Source organism: Hyla sarda, chromosome 6 (assembly GCF_029499605.1).
Source record: "Hyla sarda isolate aHylSar1 chromosome 6, aHylSar1.hap1, whole genome shotgun sequence".
NCBI classification, from domain to species: Eukaryota; Metazoa; Chordata; class Amphibia; order Anura; family Hylidae; genus Hyla; species Hyla sarda.
The window spans coordinates 264,051,093-264,057,642 of NC_079194.1; positions in this window are offsets into that span (position 1 = coordinate 264,051,093).

Sequence of the window (6,550 nt, forward strand, 5' to 3'; positions counted from 1 at the left end):
GGCTTCTGCATGCGGATCAAGTAGGATTCACCTATGGGAGGCAAGCTCCTGATAACACCAGAAGAGTGATATCCTTGCTTTAACACTCAGAAAACCACAAACTCCCCACAGCATTCCTTACCTTGGATGCGGAAAAAGCCTTTGACAGGGTGAACTGGCAGTACGCATTCTCAGCCCTCGAGGCATTTGGTTTCGCTGGTCCCATTGTCAATGCGATAGCAGCTCTTTACTCCAACCCTGCTGCTCGAGTATTCACGAATGGGGTATTGTCTGACCAGTTCACCCTGTCAAACGGCACGAGACAAGGCTGCCCCTTCTCTCCCCTTCTTTTTAATCTATCTATTGAACCCCTGGCCCAGGCGATTAGACTTCACCCAGACATCAAGGGTATCCGTATCGGATCCCACGAACACAAATTAGCTCTATTCGCAGACGATGTTCTGCTGTCTCTATTGGAAGTTGAAACGTCCTCGCCCAATCTTTTTAAAGTAATAGCTGCATTCAGTTCAGTCTCATATTATAAATTAAATGCCTCCAAATCACAACTTTTACCTTTTAATTTGCCTGCTGCTGCACTCCATACCCTCAAATCTAACTACCCCCTCGATTGGCAGGAACACGAAGTTACATATCTGGGTATACAGCTTACCAACCCCACCACCCACCTTTTCAAAGCTAATTTCTTACCGATGGCTAAAACACTCTCCAAGTCGATGACCGAATACTCCAAAAACATCCCATCATGGTTCGGCCGTATAGCTGCGTTTAAAATGATGCTACTCCCAAAGCTACTATACCTATTCCGTACCATTCCCATAATTATTCCCAGGTCCTATCTTGGATCGCTGCATGACATCACACAGAATGGGTGGTGGCCTCGGCCTCCCCCTCTTAGAAGACTATTACATTGCCAGTCTACTAGACCAAGCACAACACTGGTGGTCCCTGAATCCGGATAAGTTGTGGATTGACATGGAGACTGCCTTCTCCCACCCATGCTCCCTCAAATCCCGCATACTGTTACTGACTCGGAACCTCAACTCGCCTACCTCACATATTACAGCACTTACGTCCACAGATAAAGCCTGGAAATATGCCCTTAAATCGTTTAAATCTGACACAGCTTGCTCCCTCTCTGACTTACCTCTAGACTACATAGAATTCCTCATTCCCGATCTGAATCTCAAATTATGGGGCACACATGGTATATACAGTGCCAAAGACTTGATCAGTCCTATGGGTGACGTTAACTTTCCCTACCTGCGCGAGACTTACCATTTGCCGCATAAAGAATTCTTTAAAGCTCTACAACTTAGGAGTTTGATTACCACTAGTTTTACAGAAGCACACAAAATGCCTGCTACCTGCCGTAGATACCTGAATAGCGACTCACACACAGAGAGAGGGATCACTTTTTTTTTTTACAACTTACTGCACGACAAAAGAACTGTTCTTAAGCAACACTTTATGGTTAAATGGGAGACGGACATTGGCCGGGAATTCACCTTGGCACAGTGGACAAAAACTTTTAACTACAAACACACCTTCTTTAGAGCCACCAACCACCAAGAGACGGTCGCTAAAACTATCTACAGATGGTATTTTACCCCATCAAGACTACACTTAATAACACCGTCCTGTTCTAATTTGTGCTGGAGAGACTGTGGAGAGGTCGGAAGTCTCTTTCATTTGCTTTGGAGCTGTCCAAAAATTAAACATTTGTGGAGGGGTGTAGAGTTGCTGGTCCAAAGGCTGACACAGGTTAAACACTCCCTGAAACGGCTCTATTACTGATAGATTTAGATATATTCTCTCAGGACGTCCGAATGCCCCTTGCTCACCTATTCATGTCCACAAAGTTGTTGCTGGCTAGACAATGGAAATCTGGCCGCATTCCTTCCCTGTGTGAAGTTGTCAATTTAGTTAACCTTACCTGTGACTATGAGAGAGCGTTCGCGTTTGCACACAACACTGTTCATAAATACCAGAGACAATGGGAGGTCTGGTCGTCAAGCCCTCATTGCCCTCAGGGGCCTAGGGCTGGACCTGTTTGAGAGTTCTGAGATATGTTACTATTTCTCTACCTATATGTTCTTTGAATATGTTTTAATTTGACATCACTGTCATTTTGTACTGATGTTGATGTACATTACTTTTATGTACTTTTCCCTGTGCTTTACCCTGTTTACTTTCACAATGATGATAATTGTGTTTTTCTGAAATATTTCAAAATAAAAACCTTTTGGAATGAAAAAAAAAAAAAGAAGGGGGAAAGGGAGAAGAAGAAAGACCAGGAGGAATAAGGCCAGGGACAGAAACATAAAAAAGGTATGACAGGAAAGGGGGGAGGAGGGGGAGTGGAGAGAGGAAAAGGGAGAGGGAGTGCAACACTGAGGAGACCGAGGAGAAAAGAGAGGGAATAGGAAAGAAAAAGGAAAGGGAAAGGAAATAGGTAGAAAAGGAGAAAAGGATCAGAAGAGAGATAGGAGGACAAAGTTGGGATTCCATGAAGGGGTGGAAAAGGAGGGGGGTGGAGGGCAAACCAAGCAGAGGAGCCCGGAGCGGCATATATAATGCCGAACAAATAATGTCCAGCTCTAGAGTCTGCAGTTTAGGGAAAACTGTAATAAAGGTAGTCAATAAACCCGTGTAGATAAACAGGAGAGCGTCACTCATAACAGCAAAGTGTTCAAGACATCCCGCAGGCAGCACGCCAGGGAAGGAGAAGAAGACCAGTAAAAAGTATTACTGGTGCCTGTGCAGGGTCTCATGGAGGATCAGCAGCCGCCCCGGAGGAACGGGGCCCATGGCGGTCTCTGGTCACAGGGGTCCAGGTGCGAACAGGGTGGCCAGTGCGTTGCGGTAGTGGTGGAGGGTCCACAAGGGCTATCCGGTCCTTGCTGAGAACATCCCTCGCCTTAGCATATGATTTCACAGTGTGCATCTTGCCACGCAGTTGAAATGACAATGAAAAAGGGAAGCCCCACCGATAGCGCACATTTTCCCTCTGCAATGCTAAGGTCATGGGCCTAAATTCCCTACGCCTTGCCAGTGTCGTCGGGGCCAAATCAGAATAAAGATGCACCGATGGCGCCATTCCCGGCAGCACCGGGGTGTTCCTGGCTGCTTGAAGCAGAACATCCCGCACCTCAGGATAGTGGAGCTTTAGGATTACATCCCTGGGAGTCTCTGGGTTCTTAGGTTTTGCCAGGGCCCGATGAATCCGATCGAACCTGAGCAGTTCAGGTTCTAGCTGAGGAGCCATATCAAAAAATAAAGTAGAGACAGTCTTACTCAGATCCACGATTCGCTCTACGAGACCTATTTTCAAGGTCCTCCAGCTTCAATTCCAGGGCCTGTATCTGGATAGCATGGTCGTCCAGATCATGCCGATCCGTCTCCACAGCATCCGTGAGCTCATCCAGCTTCACCTCAGAGTCTGCCACCCTCTGTCCCAGATCCCACAGCTGTGAGGAGATATCTGAAACCGCTTTAGCGAGGGATTTCTGGAACAAGTCCTTGATATTGCGATACATAGCCGCAGGAGTCAAGTCTGCCGTCGCTGGGGCATCGTCCTCGTCAGAGTGATGTAGCGGTGAGGGAGCGCTGGAGCCCGCCATCTTGGAGCTCAGCCCTGCTCGGAAGATATCAGGGATCGACTGGGATAAGTGGTGAGACTGCTTCAAATTCCTCTTCCGTGAGGAGCGGAACATGTTCCCCTCCACACAGGTATAGGTTTCCGTGCAAATGGAGCCGAATTTGGCGCTAATGAGGGCTGTAAAGTTCCGGTCAGCGCGGAGCTCACATCAGGTGCTTCCTTCCACGAGCCTCGCGCATGCGCCTCCCGACATTTTCTCCTTTTACCACTTATGCTAATTAAAAATTTGGGGCAACCCCAGCATTTTAGTGTAAAAAAAATAACATTTTTCATTTTCACATCCCACTTCATGAATATTTATCAAACACCTGTGGGGCGTTAAGGCTCACTGTACCCCTAGTTACGTTCCTTGAGGGGTGTAGTTTCCAAAATAGTATGCCATGCAGGTATTTTTTTTTTTTTTGCTGTCCTGGCACCATAGGGGCTTCCTAAATGTGATATGCCCCCCCCCCATTTCATCAAAATTAGCAAATGTGACTCCTTCTCTTCAGCATTGTAGTGCGCCAGCAGAGAACTTGACATCCACACATGCGGTATTTCCTTACTCAGAAAAGATGGGGTTACACATTTTGGGAGGCATTTCTCCTATTACCCCTTGTAAAAATATAACATTTGGGGGAAAAACTGCATTTTAGTGGAAAATAAGAATAAAAAATAATTTACACATCCAAAGTCGTCAAACACCTGAGGGGTGTTAAGGCTCACTGTACCAACTCTTACTTTCCTTGAGGGGTGTAGTTTCCCAAATAGTATGCCATGTGGGTTTTTTGTTTTTTTTTTGCTGTCCTGGCACCATAGGGGCTTCCTAAATGGGACATCAGCAAAATTTGATTTGCAAAAGCCAAATGTGACACCTTCTCTTCTGAGCATTGTAGTGCGCCAGTAGTACACTTGACGTCCCCACGTGTGGTGTTTCCATACTCAGAAGAGATGGGGTTATAACTTTTGGGGGGCATTTTCTCCTATTACCCCTTGTAAAAATGTAAAATTTGGGGGAAAACTAGCATTTTAGTGAAAAAATAAATAAAAATCATTTACACATCCAACTTTAACGAAAAGTCATGAAACACCTGTGGGGTGTTAAGGCTCCCTGTACCCCTTGTTACGTTCCTTGAGGGGTGTAGTTTCTAAAATAGTATGCCATGTGTTTTGTTTTTTTTTGCTGTTCAGGCACCATAGGGGCTTCCTAAATGCGACATGCCCCCCAAAAACCATTAAAAAAAAACTCACTCTCCAAAATCCCACTGTCGCTCCTTCCCTTCTGAGCCCTCTACTGCACACGCCGAACACTTGACATACACATATGAGGTATTTTCTTACTCAAGAGAAATTGGGTTACACATTTTAGGAAGATTTCTCTCCTTTTACCCCTTGTAAAAATTCAAAAACTGGGTCTAAAAGAACATGCCAGTGTAAAAAATTAAGATTTTGAATTTTCTCCTTCAATTTGCTGCTATTCCTGTAAAACACCTAAAGGGTTAGCAAACCTTTTGAATGTCATTTTGAATACTTTGAGGGGTGCAGTTTTTATAATGGGGTAATTTGTGGGGTATTTCTAATATGAAGGCCCTTCAAATTCACTTCAAAACAGAACTGGTTCCTGAAAAATGTCAAATTTCAAAATTTTGTGAAAAATTGGAAAATTGCTGGTATACTTTGAAGCCCTCTGATGTCTTCCAAATGAAAAAACATGTCAACTTTATGATGCCAACATAAAGTAGACATGTTGTATATGTGAATCAATTTATAATTTATTTGGAATATTCATTTTCCTTATAAGCAGAGAGCTTCAAAGTAAAAAAAAAAAAAAAAAAAGGAAAATTTTTACATTTTTTCATAAAATTTTTACATTTTTCACCAAGAAATGACGAAATGATGCAAGTATCGACAAAATTTTACCACTAACATAAAGTAGAATATGTCACGAAAAAACAATCTCGGAATCAGAATGAAAGGTAAAAGCATCCCAGAGTTATTAATGCTTAAAGTGAAAGTGGTCAGATGTGCAAAAAATGGCCGGGTCCTACAGTGAAAATTGGCTGGGTCCTTAAAATCTCCTTTAAGGACCCAGCCAATTTTCACTGTAGGACCCGGTGCTCACTTTTCTTATTTTATCCGTTCCGGGCTGAAAAATAAAAGAAAACAAATCTTCTCTTACCTGCCTAGGCTCCCCCGGTGCTTCAGTATAGGTGTTCGGTCCCCGGGCTGTATTCTTCTTACTTCCTGTTAGCCCGACACGTCACACGGAGCTTCAACCTATCACCGGCCGCAGCGATGTCCCGCCTCGGCCAGTGATAGGCTGAAGCTCCGTGCGACGTGCCGGGCTAACAGGAAGTAAGAAGAATACAGCCCGGGGACCGAACGCCTGTACCGGAGCACCGGGGGAGCGTAGGCAGGCAAGAGAAAGCTTATTTTCTTTTTTATTGCAGCCCGGAACGGATACAATAAGAAAAGTGAGCACCGCACATGTTCTTTAAGCGGTTAAGACCAATGGAGCGGAGGAGTTGGTGATCAACAGTCAAAAGCCACAGAGAGGTCTAGGAGAATCAAGAGAGAGAAATTGCCATTAGATTTGGCAGTCAGAAGAATTATAGACTTTGGTTAAGGCTGTTTCTGGAAGGGGTCGAGGAGTGAGTGCTCAAAGAGATAGCGGATTAGGCGGGAATAGACCAAATGTTCCAGGAGTTTGGAGATAAAGGGGAGATAAGAGATGTGTCACTAGTTGGCTGCACTGGGCTATCCAGAAATGTTTTTTTTTCAGTAACAGGGTTAAGATTGAATGTTTGAAGGAGGGGGGAAAGTTTTAAAAAGATCTCTCAAAAATAAAGGGGCACCCCTGGGAGCTAGCAACTCATGCTATGCCACAGTGTTTGGCACCATTTTGGTACTGAG